Source organism: Abramis brama (genome assembly GCF_963993115.1).
Source record: "Abramis brama genome assembly, chromosome: 3".
Classification (NCBI taxonomy): domain Eukaryota; kingdom Metazoa; phylum Chordata; class Actinopteri; order Cypriniformes; family Leuciscidae; genus Abramis; species Abramis brama.
Window position 1 is genome coordinate 49,147,730 of NC_139965.1, and position 16,888 is coordinate 49,164,617.

General features: G+C 36.6%; 1 long non-coding RNA gene across 1 annotated transcript in view; it reads right to left on the reverse strand.

The window, feature by feature from the left end:
* Positions 1 to 5,395, reverse strand: part of LOC311079649 — a 30,674-nt gene extending 25,279 nt beyond the window's left edge. The window contains exons 1-2 of the long non-coding RNA XR_014605433.1: positions 5,232 to 5,395; positions 4,549 to 4,608 (exon numbers count right to left, since the gene is read on the reverse strand). This is a non-coding gene — a long non-coding RNA (uncharacterized lncRNA). The remainder of the gene's footprint in view (positions 1 to 4,548; positions 4,609 to 5,231) is intronic.
* Between the last annotated feature and the right edge of the window lie 11,493 nt (positions 5,396 to 16,888).

Consider the following 16,888-nt stretch of genomic DNA (forward strand, 5'->3'; position numbering starts at 1 on the left):
GGACATGCGCTGGCTTGAGCAGGGGGACCTTGCGTGTGCTGCAGGATTTTAATACATGACGGCGTAGTGTGTTACTAATGGTTTTCTTTGAGACTGTGGTCCCAGCTCTCTTCAGGTCATTGACCAGGTCCTGCGGTGTAGTTCTGGGCTGATCCCTCACCTTCCTCATGATCATTGATGACCCACGAGGTGAGATCTTGCATGGTGCCCCAGACCGAGGGAGATTGACCGTCATCTTGAACTTCTTCCATTGTCTAATTGCCTTCTCACCAAGTTGCTTGCCTATTGTCCTGTAGCCCATCCCAGCCTTGTGCAGGTCTACAATTTTATCCCTGATGTCCTTACACAGCTCTCTGGTCTTGGCCATTGTGTAGAGGTTGGAGTCTGTTTGATTGAGTGTGTGGACAGGTGTCTTTTATACAGGTAACGAGTTCAAACAGGTGCAGTTAATACAGGTAATGAGTGGAGAACAGGAGGGCTTCTTAAAGAAAAACTAACAGGTCTGTGAGAGCCGGAATTCTTACTGGTTGGTAGGTGATCAAATACTTATGTCATGCAATAAAATGCAAATTAATTATTTAAAAATCATACAATGTGATTTTCTGGATTTTTGTTTTAGATTCCGTCTCTCACAGTTGAAGTGTACCTATGATAAAAATTACAGACCTCTACATGCTTTGTAAGTAGGAAAACCTGCAAAATCGGCAGTGTATCAAATACTTGTTCTCCCCACTGTATACAGTAGATAGACCTACACAAAATAAACACAATATAACAACTTACATTTGCACAAAATAAAAAGGCTGCGAATGCACATGCAAATTTATAGTCATGATGAAGGTGTAAAAGGGTCTCAAACATAACTCCGGCATGCTCGCTTTAAATGTTTTGCGGTTGAGCAGCACGCACACGCATGAACCTGCTTTTCGATTAATCATTAACATCCCTACTCATGACAGTAAAATAGCAGGGCATTCTAAGTCAATCTACTGCAGTATTTCCTGTCTCAATCAGTAGAAAATGTGGTTAACACCCAGTCATGCTTGAAAAAAAAAAAATACCATCACCGGAATAATTTAGAAAAATACCGTGATATGGATTTTTGGTCATACGCCCAGCACTAGTATTTTCCTAACACAAACGCATGGCTTCGCTTCAGAAGGCCTTTATTAACCCCTCGGAGACGTGTGGAGCACTTTTATGATGGACAGACACACTTTTATGGACTTCAAAACAGAAAAGGCCATTCACTGCCATTACAAAGCTTGGAAGAGCCAGGACATTTTTTAATATAACTCCGATTGAATCCGTCTGAAAGAAGAATGTCATACACCTAGGGTGGCTTCGCGGTGAGTAAATCATGGGCTAATTTTCATCTTGGGGTGAGCTATTCCTTTAAGTGAATGTAAACAGTTGGGAGAAAATCTGTGATCTGTGTCAATAGGACCCGTGCATTAAAGTGACAGTAACCTAATAAACTGTTCCCGCTACTGTCTGTATCTATAATGTTAATCAAACAACAAAAGAAAAAGAGAAAAATCACTTGCTTTTCTTTTGATTTAATCATTTTAGCTGATGCTTTGAATGTCACTGTTAAATAGACCTATGGTACCTGAAAAACTTAAAGCACTGTTGATTTAATTTGCGTCTTTGCTTACTGTATTTGTCCTATTGTTTGTTACGTGCATCTTTGATCTTATTATTAATAACAAAGATAAAATAAAATAACTTAAATGACTATATCATGACATATATGATCCTGAAATGAAATTGCTCACATTGTGAAAAAATATTTTTGTTGTATTTCCCACCCTTAGCTCATGCCCTCAAATAAAAGTCAAATGAGAAAATGTGAAATATTTTGTGATAAGTGAACTTTTTGACAGGGCAATTGAGGTCAATAATAACAATTTAATTTGGCTTTATCCTTTTAGCTTTTAGCTAAATTGCCAATGTAGCAAAGATCTATAGGCATAACGGTAGGCTCGGCTGTATCATAGACTAGTAGTTGCTCAGCATTGGGCTGTGTGGTAACACTGGCATGAGATTTGTTCTTCTTTTTTTTTGGAAGAAATGCTCAAGTGGAGGAAATGCTCAAAAACAGAGCAGACACATGCTGAATAAGTGAGAAATTTCTGTTATTTATTTATTTATTTTTATTAGTAAATGTGGGTCATATTATTCAATTACTTTTCCTGTTTTAGTTTTTTGTTGTGGTATCGGTTCAGTAGTAGTTTTGAGATATTTTATTTAGGTATCATATCGAAGTCATAATTGGTACCATGACAACCAGGGGCGGCCTTAAGCATCTGGGGGCCCGTTTCAATAACTAATATGGGGCCCTGCCCACATAAAATGTAAACATGAGCAGAAAAAGCAAGGATTCTTGTTGGTTTGCATCATATTATTTTATTACACGCACTTTCAGCTTCATGAACAGGCACCACTGGCATATGTACGTTTCATTTCCTATTCAAATTATTTCCCTGCTCAAAAAAAAAACAACGTTTTAACCTTACGGAAAAAAGGCAAAGTATAAACACATAAACTACCGGTATTTATTTACTTCAGATCACCGTTCGCGGGGGCGGTAAACGTCGCCTTGGTAACCGCGGCGCGACTCAAGTTCGACCAATCAGAGACGTCAGTGTTTTGCTTAAAATTATGGGTAGTGTAGTATTTCTCCAGAAGATCGCAAATAACAAGGTTGATTTTTATACTTTGTGGCTTTTATAGGAGCAGAAACTTTCGTTTCACAACCTCGTAGCTCGTGGTCAATCTAACTTGGATGGTTTAGGGGTCTCCAACCTTTTTTAGCTACTTTTTAAAAATGAAAGTGGCCGAGAGCTATATGCAATAATTAAATCTCTTAAATAATGTCTCATAACTCTCATATTAACAACTATGCTAACTGTTTTAGACCTAAACGAGTTATTGTAGGCCTATATATGTCACCCTTAATTGACATTAAAAAAAATATTATACTGTAAAAACACATAATTATTGTTGATTTTATAGTGCATCATAACTAGAGATGAAATGGTATGAAAATGTAATTTCATGATTGTAGTGACCAAAATGAGCATGGTTATCACATAATCCTGTTCAAAAAGTAGGCTACTAATACTATACACAATAAAATCAATTCACCAAGTTTTATGTCGAAAACCAGCAAATAACAAATAAACTTACCATCAATATGCACTTTTTGTTTACATAAACATTAAAATAGTAACATTAAAAATGATGGCCAAATTTGAAAGGAGTGTCTTGCAACATGTTATCTACTAACATGTACAAGTTCAAATAAAGTTTTGAAAAAAAGTTTTTATAAAAAGATAAACCTTGCATATTTCAGCCTTTAAATAATTTTTATAAAAAGAATGATTCAAAAAAGACAAAATACTGACATTTACAATGCACATTAGCTTATCTTTTATTATTAATAGTAAAATTCGGTCCGATTTTCCCGTGGCGTCTGTCGTTGCTATTGAGAATGAGGACATACTCATAGGTAGCTTGCGGTCACGTGACGAATTGAGCCCGTCCACCATTTTGGGAGGATACGCTATCGGTTGCCAGGGGCAACAGTGCAAGAGCAATACAGAGACGGAGCAGGAAAGACGGCTCGAGGAATTATAATAGAAATTACGAGAAAATTAAGAAGAAATGGAGATGAAGGCGGCAAAAGAAAAGGGTCCTTACAGGGAGAAACTTACTACCAATGCCAAACAAATTTTTTTATTTTTTTTTACTTTTAAAATTTAAAATACGAAAAAACTGTAACACATGGTTGCTACGGTTTCCACGACAATCGTGTGAGACACTGGAGCAGTTTTTTTACACATCAGTGTTTTCCAGGCATTCTAAAATAGTGCGACAACCTCCTCTACTACCAATACAAACAATGAACGGCGCTGGCGGGTATCCTCCCAAAATGGCGGAAAGGGGAGGATGACGCGGTCTCTGAGGGCGGGGCGCTGTGTCGTGACGACATCTCCTTTCTCAATAGCCTACCATGCGCTCTCCACAACGACAGAGAAGTTTTAATAGCTAATGGATTTCCACTACCGATAAACGCTTGCTGTAGCTCTGCTAGAAGATTTATTTACGGAGAATAAAAAAACACCCGTAGTTTGAGTGCACCCCCATCCTTCATATTGACTCGTTGCGCCTGGAAAAAATGAGCGCGTCGCTTCAATTATTTGAAATAACGAACTTGAGCGCGCAAAAGACGCGATATGTGAACGGCCCTTGGCGAGCTACCTCCAATCAGGCCACGAGCTACTCTCGCGAGTGACGTGTTGGAGACCACTTTAGACATTATGTCTGAAAATAAATATCCTAGGGAGAAAATGAATGGGATTTTCCTGTTCTGTTGGGGGCCCCCTTGGAGGGCGGGGCCCGTTTCAATTGAAACGGGTGAAACATAGGTAAGGCCGCCTCTGATGACAACACTAGTCTAAACTAACTTTAGTATAAAATGACTCACTGCAGTATAAGATTACCACTCACACAAAAGTGATGTTTGAAATCAACCGTACTGACCATTTTAGCTGTGTTTCAGGCTCTCCTGGTGAACTGGACCAGAGGTGAACAGGTTTACAGCTGTATAACAGAGAAATACAGTATAAAACCACATCTACAAATCACATAACCATATATAATCTCAACCATAAAATTGTCACACACAGCTTAATGTATTTAAGCTTTGAACTAGATTTCAACAGCAACATTACAGTGTAAAAATATCGATGATGAAGAAAACGAAATAAATGATATACTCATTTCATAGTTTAATGCTTGAAATGTAATTGTCATGTAAACAATGTATTTTGATTTGGGCATGATTATGGGCTGGACATTATTGATATTAACTTTTAAATGGATTTAAACTTAATACATCAGTAAAATATATTATAAAGCTTTACATTATTTCAGCTTTGTATACGTCAGTGTGTAAACAGTGTGTAAATATAGCAATTATGCCTTCAATGATGCGGTTCATATGAAATTGTGTAACGTTACATCAGCAAAGGTTTTTGTGCATTTACTGTATGATATTACATACAGATGTAAATATTCATATATATATATATATATCTATATATATATATATATATATATATATATAATACCATACTGCTGGTGAGTCTTGTGTTATGATCACGTGACTGTTAACTTTAGGTTTGTAGAAAAAACAAAATTGCGATATGAATCTCATCACTCACCACTTAGGGAATGACGAAGTACATGATTAAGAAAAACATTACATCAAACACCAGAAACATCCAGAAATCAAACCAATAGGAATGTTTCGGCAGAGACGGCAGAACGCCACTTGTGTCCTCCATTATCATACACACTTCCCTTCTTTTCCGGCTTCATTCATCGTGTCACACACATTTCCTTCTGGCGCTTTTCACAATAAAAGTCCGCGAAAACCCTCACAATTGCAAGGGAGAGATCAGTGCTGCTGCTTTTATTACAAATTATGAAGCAGAATATTTATTCAGAATTTAATTACGATTACACATTCTTTCTGAATGGAATTCGTGTAAGAGAACATTCACATAAATGCCAACTCTCACGCATTCACAGACACTTTTCTCACGCTCTCACGCCACACATCCATTTTCTCACGCACAGAAAAATCGCGAAGCAAAGAGGACACGGAGACCGACAGACTATTCAGAGCAGGTTACTTATGATATATAAAAAAATCTTAGCTCTCATATTCTGTCAATTTTATTACGAAATTCAAACAATAAATACCGTTTTGGCGTTTGTAAATGTGATATGACAGATCCCTAGCGGCACGTGAACCGATCATCTCTAGCTAGTAAATAAACACGAATGAACAATGTTGAAAGAGACAGTACAACTTACCAAAATGTATATTCCTCATACATAATATCGATCAATCAGTGTTTTTCAACCGCGGAAAGGGATCAATAAAACAGCTGGAGAACAATTATGTCACAACATTTATCTCAGACAAGCCATTTAATGACCATAGCTATAGCAGTTGGCTGAGTAAGAGCTATAGAGAGTATTTTGCTAAATATGTGTACTATATTACATATTTATATTTTTACTATATCATTAAATAAAGTTGTTATTATAATAAAAAACGCATTATATTTTATTTGAGTTATTTTTAACCTTAAATAATAATACCAGCTGATATAGGGCTCTCTGTATGTTTACAGCATTAGAGATTTTTTTTTTCTTGAGAAAAAATAACGCCTATCTTGTGTACCTAATATTTATCCAAATGAGTCAATATTAAATCAAATCACAAGAATTGAATTGAAATCGTGAAATTTGTGTCAAGCAATAATAAAAAAAAAAACATAGCTTACCAGATATTGTACCATGTAAACATTGTAACATGTTGTCACTAAACCTAATAAAATTCAGTTTAGTTACTACAATGTTTTGACAATCACAATACATTTATTGTGAAGCAAGATTTTTTTTTTCTTTTCTTTTTTTCACATCATTAAAGGAACACTATGTAGCTTTTCAACCTTCATAATATATTTCCAAGACCCTTGTGATGGTACATCGACTTACAATAGATTGAATGACACGTCTGCCATAGCCTGACGGGGTCTGTATCGCTTTTACTGGCACTACATAACTTCGGGGTTCCGGTAGTAACCTGAGCACAAAAAGAACTACAAAATTCGACTGCTTTATGGCATACGTCACTTCCCCCACCACGTGAGAGGCCAACCAGCGTTTGTTTTCGGCTTTCGTGCGTATGTTTTTGTCATGGGGGCTGTTTACACCTGGCCACTTCATGCGTTTTCTCAGATCGGATAGCTATCTGATCGTGAAAAGACCAGGTGTAAATGCCCTCCGAAATGCATTCAAGACGGATTTGAATCCGATCGCTCAAACCACTTCAGGAGGAGGTCTGAGATGCATTCCAGACGAAACTGGACAAGTGTGCATCTGGTTGTTGAAACCACATATGTAAATTGTACTCCTCCCAAAAATGTTAAAAAAATAAATAAAAAAACGTGTGAGAGCGTGTTATAGTCTATATGTTATTGCCAGATATGACGACGCTACTGGAACACGCATTACCGCAGCTGAGCATCGATTCATCAAGCCAACGTGCAAACTATCGCAAATCAAAGTGAAAGTAAGTCGCAGACGCTTATCACACAATCATCATCATTAAAAGTAAAGAAACAAAATGATCTTACCAGGGCTGTTACTGCTCTCTCTTATTGCTGTCTTTGATTTTGAAATTTTAGCTGATGATCAATAAAATGCAGCTCATATCTGTTGCTTTCAGTGACGTGCACTCCATTAAATCTGCATATAGCGCGAGAATTGAAGATCGGATTTAAATTGTAAGTATTTAACCCTCTGGGGACCAAGCTGTTTTTGGGGTCCTTGAGATGTTCTGACATGCCTTGACATTTGTGCTTTTTTCAGTTATTTATAAACATGTTAATGGCAAAGGTGTAAATTCACTCTATATAGCACAAACAGGGCTACCATAATATGCGAGCAACGTGTATGTAGATGTTTGTATTTTTAAGAGAATAATGTTTATGCGTGGTTATTGGAAAAAATTAAAATGAAAGTTGCTGAATTAAGACCACAAAACACATATTAAATATGTGTCCACAAGACTTTTGACTAATGGATGTTGTCCCTTTGAGTTCTAGCTTCAAAATGATGTAAAAATAGTCTTGCTTTATCGTTCACAAAAAAAAAAATACATTGATTTAAATGGTGTAAAACAGGTTTTGCTTGGAAAGCCAATATGCGAGGGGGAGGAGTAGTTTACACCTTAGATTACAATGTCCCACCCACTCTGCATAATTAGCCATTCATCAGGTGTGACACTGACTGAGCCACAATGCAAGGACAAAAGATGTATTTAGAAGAAGACTTATATTGACCATTTAAGATTTCGCTTACATCTCTCTTGTAAATATGTTTTGCTATTTTATTAAAAATGTTACAATTACAACAATAATTACAATTTCAACAATATTTCAAGTGTACTCTTTCTTTGTAAAAAAAAAGAAAAAAAGATTATAGGCCTACATTTTATCATATGTATTCATTAGTTTGAATATAGCCAACATTGGAACATCTAACATCTTAGTCTATGAATTTATTTTTGACAAAAATAGTATTTTTTTTGCAGTTTAATACGTTGCTTATACAAATACATTTTATTTCAACATATTCCAGTCGATTTTTACTCATCTCAGTAGGCTATAGCAAAGCAGTTTATTCTTTCACACACAGACGCGCGATTCATATTTAGGCTAAACAGTCTTTACAAATATGTCCCCTTCATTCATCTCACAGAAAGGCGAGTCATATTATAGAAATGTGATTCATCTTTTTGCGGTTTACATAGGCCTACACTAACGTTATTCCATAACGTTATTCCACACGTGAGAAAAGAAAACAGCCTACCTCACTCCTCAGCGGAATCTGCTCCTCATTTCAGGAGATATTGCTCCTCATCAGCACTGTTCTGAGGAATCTTTTCTCCATAAGGTAGGCTATAATGTCTCACTCGCGAGGAGTTGCGACGCGCTTTGTTTACAGCTGATGTGGGCGTTTCACAGCTCTGAAATAGTTCTCAGAATTTGCGTTTGAATAGCACGCGCTCTCCGGGGAGTGGTCACATTACTGTGAATTAGCTCGTAATGAGCTCGACAGGAGTCGCTCTCTTTTTATACAGATTACAGAAGCTGAGAATATTTGTTTTTTATATAAATGACTTCATTTAAAAGATGCGATCTCAAGCTTTATGCCCGTGGGTCTGTTTGCCTGTTTGACTGAATTTTCGCGGAGTTATAGATCATTTTCGAACGCGTTTCAAATGGGAGTTTACTGACAGAGGGAAGGCAGAAATCGCATCATGTTAATTCTTTATTTGTCAAAAAGCAAAACACTTTATTTTTATTGTGAGTATACAGAAAAAAAATAGAAACTGAACAGGATCGATTGATGTATTACACAAAAATGAAAGATCAAAATTAACAGAGCATTTAGTGTTTATTTTCATTGCTAAAAAAAAAAAACGAGCAAAACGCGCGGGCGCGTTTGTGGTCCCCAGAGGGTTAAAATAATTAGTATTTACGACAGTGCAAGTATTCCACAGCGACTCTAGGGGTCGCTGTTTGACAAAAACACAATTTCTCCACAGTGTGCCTTTAACTATTAAATACATCAGTAGCAGTTTATAGTTCTTGCAGGTTAATAGTGCCTAAATGCACTATGAAATTGAAAGTTACTGGTGCTATGAATGCAGCACTTAACCCATTTGTGCCCAAATTTTTCTGAATGGTTTCATGCAGTCATGTTAATAGTGTCCTATGTTGTTACGATCAATCATGTTTGTGTATTCATCATGATCTGTGTTTTTCATCAGATTCTGATTGGCTTCAGATCCTGTCAGTCATCTGGGATCCGTTTGCGTCTCCATGACGCTCCGCCAGAAGTTGGCTATAAAAGGTGATGTCAGCTGTCTTTGAGGAGGGGGCTTTGTTTGGGCTTTGTTTGCACAATTTGTTATTTTTGTTACCCTCATTTGCTGTTAATTTGTTTTTGTTTTGTTTCCTAACCTTTGTGTTTAGTTTGTTGATTTTTTTTTTGAACGTGGCATCTTCCCGTGCCCTTGTGCTCTTATTTCGGGGTTGGAGAGCACTCTCTTACTATTTATCACTGTTTACATTGTACTTCCTGTCGATATATTTAGTGACAAAGTAAATGTTATGTTCCTTTAATATCCTTAGACAAATTAAATCTATTGGGTCGTAACATATGTGAACATGTTCTGCATTTATTTTCCCCAGGTTTTTTCTTTCTTTCTTGAAAATTGTATTTGAATGTGTGGAAACTAGTTGCCGGTGGGTAAATATGTTGTATGCACCCCCTCAATGTCAAATATGAATAGGAGGAGAACATTTGGCATCTATCTCAAAATAACTGCTTTCAACAGATCAATCTTTATTCATAAACAAATTTATTATGTATAAAATTCGAAGAACATTTGATGCAAACCCAAAAAAAACTGCATCTAGCTTATAATCTCTTGAATATGAAAACACAACAAATCTATTTGTCTTAAAGTGTAAATTGCAGGTTACATTTTTCACGAAGATAATGCAATGTGCTTATTAAACATAAAGATAAGAACCGCCCACCATTGTTTTGTATGTTTTTTATACCAAAATGCTGAATATAATATGAAAAGTTGGTACTTTTTACAGTGGTTTTAAGCACTCCCCCTCCCTTCCACTAGGCTGGGCGTGACGTCATAAGAGGGACTCCAAGCCTAGAGTTACCGTTAGTCTAACGGCAAGTAGGCTAGCAGTTATATTGGAGACCTAACTAGCAAAAATGGTTAACACTTCACTGCTTTAGACTATGAGAGTAAGCTATTCGCAAAACAAACGGGTTCAGGCAGCATGCGTCAAAACCAGGATGCTGCGTGAGGCACGTCAGATCTGCCGGTCGCGGGTCGAGCTGCTTCACTAAACTCCAAAACGCGTTCACCTCACGGCAGCACATACTCTCCACTGCTGATTCCATTGGGTGGCATAGCCCACACAAACACCTGTCAAACACAGCGATAGGGACATCGATCTCTCTTTTTCTTTCTGACAATGAGCATCGCTAAATAGTTGCGTTTTAGCACAGGCAATATCGCGTTCTGTCAGCAGATGCCGGCAAAGCGCCATTGTGCCTGTGCAGTGTGTGCATCTCTACAGCTCTGATTAAGACTACTGACACCATGTAAGTAAATAATGTCTTCAGTCGTTGTCCTTCCTTGCTATTCTACATGACGGCAAGATTTTGAAAAGACTTGTTCCCTAATGTTATCCGGGTTAACACCAGGCTAGCAGAGTATGGGTTGCTACTCCCTCTTATGACGTCATCACCCAGTTACTGTAAAAAACATGCTACCTTTGAAGAAACCCCAATAAATGTTATTTTAACGCATTTTAAGACAGAAATGTTTAAATATATACATATTGAGCACTTTAATTTACACATTAATTGGTTGTGGTGGTTAACCTGCAATTTACACTTTTTACCATTGTGCGCTGTTCAGGGTCTTTTTGACCCACATTTCTAACTTTAATTCATGGGGATAACATGGATAATTTGACATGGTTTAGTGTAAGATTTTTGCCCATCTTTTGGAAAATGCCGTTTTGAAAGTAACCAATTATCACTTTAACCAGTAGATGGCTGCAGAGCTCCACTATTTGCTATTTGCCTTTTGACTGAAAGACATCTTTTCACAAGTTTTTCCAGTTGTATTCCTATATCTACATATTATGAAATCATAATTATAACAATAAAAGTTACTTTTTTGTCAAAGTTTAGGCACTTTTTGTACTGAAAAAAAAATCTCAATAATGTTATATTATGATTAGAATCAAATAAATTGTGTCATTGGACAAAATTCATCCTCTAAATCAGAAACAACAGTTTGTAGAATTATATGAAAAACAGATGTTTGAAATAAATGATAAACTCTAAAAACTCCAACTTTTCTCTTTGTAACATCCTGATCAGGTTTGATTCTAATCATAATGTAACATTCTGTCAGGTCCATTAAGTCAAGAACATACATGACAATAAAAAATGATTTAGGAATTTTTTATTGAATAAATTGCAATTCAAGTTGATAATTCTGAATTACATTTGGCGGTATGGCTCTGTTCAGGGAGTCCTCTGACCTCTCATGAGCACCATGAAATAGCAGAGAGTAGAGGGCAGCAGCAGCATTAGGGAACGCTCACACAGTTTAGGACTGGGAGAGCTGAACTATTCCCCCCAAACAAACCACACCTGGCAATCCTCTTGTGATAAACAAGAGGATGGAATTTAGACAATTAAAATGCTTAGGAATCTATGAATAAATTACGAATTAGTTAGCAATATCCAAAGTCGCTTTGGACAAAAGCATCTGCTAAATGATTAAATGTAAATGTAAATGTAGCAATATGGTTAGTCTCCTGACCATTCATGAGCACCATGAATTTAGCAGAGAGTCAGGGGACATCAGCAGCATTAGGGGACACTCACATGAATAGGACTAAGAGAGCTGAACTGTTCCCCCCAAACAGACCATAACAGCAACCTCCTGTGATAAAATAAAATGAGACATTTTTGAGTGTGCGTGCGACAGTAGGCTGCGGGCGGCAAAATTATTTACGACAGCGGTAATGACAATTCCGCTTCCAACCTGTAGGGCGACCGAAGAGGAAAAGTTCCCACCACAAAGTTCCTTTGTCGCTTTAAGGGTTAAAACCGGAGCGGCTGTAGTTGCTGCACTGATGCGTAGAGAATGAGCTGTATACGATCCAGAGGCAGTCCACAGAATTGGCAGAGGAGGCGTAGGTGAGAAGCAAATCAGGCTCTAGACATTGGTTTCCCCGTCTGCGTGACAAACAGCGGCTCCTGCGGACCAACACTAGGACGGCACCCTGCAGAGAAGCTAGCATCAAGCAGTTAGGAGCGAACTGAATCTGCTTAAAAAGGGCGCCCTGTTATTAGCGTAGCCATTAGCAGCGAGGGGAGTTGAACAGCTGATGCGCTGTTGCAAAACAGCTGTTGCATCTCAGCTGATGAGACAGATAGCGTTAGCAGCGTCTTGATTACCTGGCTTGCCAGAACTGACGCTTACGCTCAATTTATTGAAAAACAGATTTTTTTCAGTACAAAAACTGCTAAACTTAGACAAAAAGTAACTTTTATTGTTATAATTGTGATTTCATAATATGTAGATATGTAAAAACTTTTAGTCTTTTAGTTATAAACTGTTAGTACTTTTAGAGCTCTGCAGCCATCTACTGGTTAAAGTGATAATTGTTTTACTTTTAAAACGGCATTTTACAAAATATGGGCAAAAATATTAAAAAACACTAAACCATGTCAAATTATCCATGTTATCCCCATGAATGAAATGTAGAAATGTTGGTATTTTATAAGGTGAATTTTACATTAAAACTGTTTGTTTTTTTTAAAAATAAAAATCTATTTAAAAAAATATGTTATCATATTAAATGTATTTATATACATTTTGTGGAGTAAACAAATAACAAAATGGCAAATAACAAAAAAATAAAAGTACATACAGACAATTTATGATCAGTAGAGATGTAATTTAAATGGTTAAATTATGTTTATGCACTAAACAAGACCGATAACCTTGATTGATTAACCTATTAACACAGTATACCCCATTTTCCCGTGATATATGAACTTATATATGAGCATTTGCCCACCGGCAACTATAGTTGCCCCTTGGACTTTTGACTAAGTATACAAAAAACTATAGACCTCTTGTAAGATTTGTTTTGTTTGGATGATTCTAGAGACCTTCATGATTATATGTCAACAAAAAATACTTATTAGTAACATGAAAATGACCTTTCTTTGGGAGGGTTTGCCTTCGCCATGCTTCCTGGAAGTAGGGGTAGGAAGTTGACAGGAAGGAAGTGAATACCTATTTTTTTTTTTTTTCTTGAAATCCTTTATTTGGTTGTTTGCTTGCATGTCATTGAGAAATAAAACATGGACAACATCTAGAAAAATACTTACAAAAGGAAAATGACAACTATACACTGCGGCAACTATAGTTGCCGGTGGGCTTAAATTTAAGTGAACATTAGCAAGTGCAACTGTGTAAATATATAGCTTTACAATTAATTTCAGTGGAGCTTATGTACATGTTTATTGCACTTAAATGAATATAATTTAAATGCAGTGTAGCTCTATGAAATATTAATAATCAATAATAACTTGTTATAACTGATTATGAATATTTGGATCAGTTAATATAATTAACTTAATGTTGTAAATTAATATTACAATCAATTAACCTGTTTGTCCTGTGAACACTCAGTGTTAATTGTTTATTAATTCTAAAAAATGTACATTTCTGGGGCATGGAAAATGTCTTTCTTACTTTACAGTACTACTAAGAGCCAGTAGTCAAGATCTATGATTAGAGACTCCAGATATGAGCTTGAGACACGGACAACTTTACGTGTGACATGAACAAGACTTTATTAACTAGACTAAACACGTAAACTACTCTAACATACACATACACACAGTTTACCAAGGGATAGAGAGCTGAAGCAGAATACAGGAAAGCAAGAAGTTATAGCATTGTTTGAAATTCAGCAGATCAACAGCCTTGAGCAAACCATCAGTTTAGTTCTGACACGCCCTTCTTTAAAAGGGGTAAGGATACTTAATGTATCAAATAATGAGACTAAGTTTGATACTTGCATGTCTCGCCCATTTGAATTAAACTGTCCTGATGCAATTTGTTGAGGCTCCAGATGATCTTTGTTGATGTGGTCTTGATGAGAGAGAACCAGTGGTAGTCAGAGGATCTTTGGTGAATGGAAAGAAAAGGCCACAGCCTGGCACAAGCTTGGGGGTCCTTAGAAACTTCTAGTTCAGCATCATCTTCACATCAGGATTCCAGAAGAGATTAAGAGAGTAAGAGACAGCGTTGATCTTGTGATCAGTGATTTTTAAAGCGTGAAGATGTCACACCCTCTGGAGGTGTGTGAGCCAATAAGATGATTTCCCTTTGGAGGGAAATTGTACAACCCATTGTGTTCTAGCAGGGCATTTGAATAAGTAATTTCATTAGGTGTTTAAGAAAAGAATCTTCAAGATTCTTATAATACTAATGCGTCACAAAGTTAGCAAAATGTAATGTAAATTAACAAATGGGGGACGAAGATTGTAGTTTATAGAGACCAAACATGCCACACATATGATTTTGGTAAACCATAGTATGCAAAGTCTGAAACATTTACCCCAATAGAGTTTACAAGAATACATAGGCCAAACCACATAAAATGAAAATCATGAGATGGGAAAATTAGATACAGTACATGTTTATACATTTCTCAAGTGGTTATATATAGAATATATAGGATTAACAGGGTTTATGTCTCCTTCTCAGCAAGAATTAAGTGAGAGTCACAGCTCTCTGGAAATTCCTTTTGGGGTCGTAAAACTCTCATCAGTCTCAATGTGTCCTGTAACAGGACACCGGGTTCTGCCAGTGTGTTAGCTTCATTTGTGATGTTAGTTTTGGGAGAAGGTTCATAGACCTTTGTTGGGAGAGTGGGTTTGCTGGATTATTCATCAAATATAATGAATAATTTGTGTGTGTCTGATTGGTCCAGATGCTACAGCAGTATAGAGGGCGGTGCATTTTACACCTAGGCCTTGAGTGGTGTCCTATCGGAATTAATCCACCTCTTAATCATTATGACGCCACGGCTATAGAAACCATCAATATTATACTTTTTTTTTTACCATCAATATTATACAGAAACACATTATAACAGGGTGTTGCATCACAGACAGGTATCTCATTCAGCGAGAATGAATGCCATTAGCCTACTAAAACACAATTCAACAAGTCTCCTTTTACTGCAGCCACATCTGCGCCACACACGATTACTAGGAGAAGCATCAATATTAACCTAAAAATACAAAAATACAGTCCACCCTGCGTTTTCCATGCATTTTTGTAGTAGGCTACCTTTGAGTTCTCCGACCAAGGACACTCAGGGGAATACGAATACCGGGGATTTGAAATTAAGCCAAATTGTGTGTTTTTGTGCACATTCTGCAGAGAAGAAAACGCAAAAGCATAAATGGTTCTTAAAAAAGCTTACGACAAAAGTATGACATAAATTTATTTCAGTCTTTGGTTCAAAGATAATACAAAGTATTTTTCATTAAAAATTATTTAAACCCACATTATTTTTTTTATTTTTTAAATCGCACTTTTAATAGTATGAATGTTTGAAAAAAAAAAAATCTAAAAAGAAAATCATATTCAGCAAGGAAAAAACAGGGACAATAAAAGCATTACTCACCAAAACTACTGATTATTTTTACACAAAATCCATCCTAATTTCTTTCCCCAAGAAGACTTACATTACTCTGTTGTAAAGGTTATCTGTGTGTTTCAGTTCAAACAATCCTGCCATGGAGGCTAATGCTGAAAGTCGAGTCTGTCCAGTCGTATTTCTGGCATAGGCCTAAGTTTTAACCCTCTGGGGTCTGAGCTGTTTTCTGGGCCCTGGAGGTGTTCTGACATGCTCTGACATTTGTGGTTATTTCTGTTACTTGTGACATTTTCATGGCTAAAGTCTAATTACACTGTATTCAGCAAAAACTCTGCTACAATAATATATCAGCAGCATGACTGCTCATTCAGATAAGACAATATATTGATTTAAAATTTTTACGACGTGTTTTGTGTGAGAAAGCTTTATGCAGGAGGTCATTAATATGTATTGTTTTCACACCTGAGAAAGACAAAGACCCTCCCCTAACGGCCCTATTAGGAGCTATCAGGCCCTGTCATTCTGAGCAACCTTGCACAATGAATGAGGAGATTTAAAAAAGAATGGCTTTTAAATTGTTTGGATTTATTTACAACACAACATAATCCAAAGATACACAACAAATGACAAAAAAGCACTTATTGAAAACAATGATCCAAAGACAGAGACCTTTGTGCCATTCCTAAAAACATTGTACATACCTTTCATTTCCAAGGTGTTTGATTTTCACTTTACCATGTTCATGTACAGAGACTCATGTGAATGTTGAAGTCAGTAGGACTCAGTGGCATCTGGGCCCTGAAAAAAAAAAAAAAAGTGAACATACTGATATCAAGAGAAAGGCCTGCACGATTTTGGGAATAAATTTTAGATTTTTCTGGTTAAAATTGCTTTTTAAAATTCACAGAATACACACACACACACACACACACACACACACACACACAAATGTTTCCAACAATATATAATATAATGAACACCAGGTTTGTTGT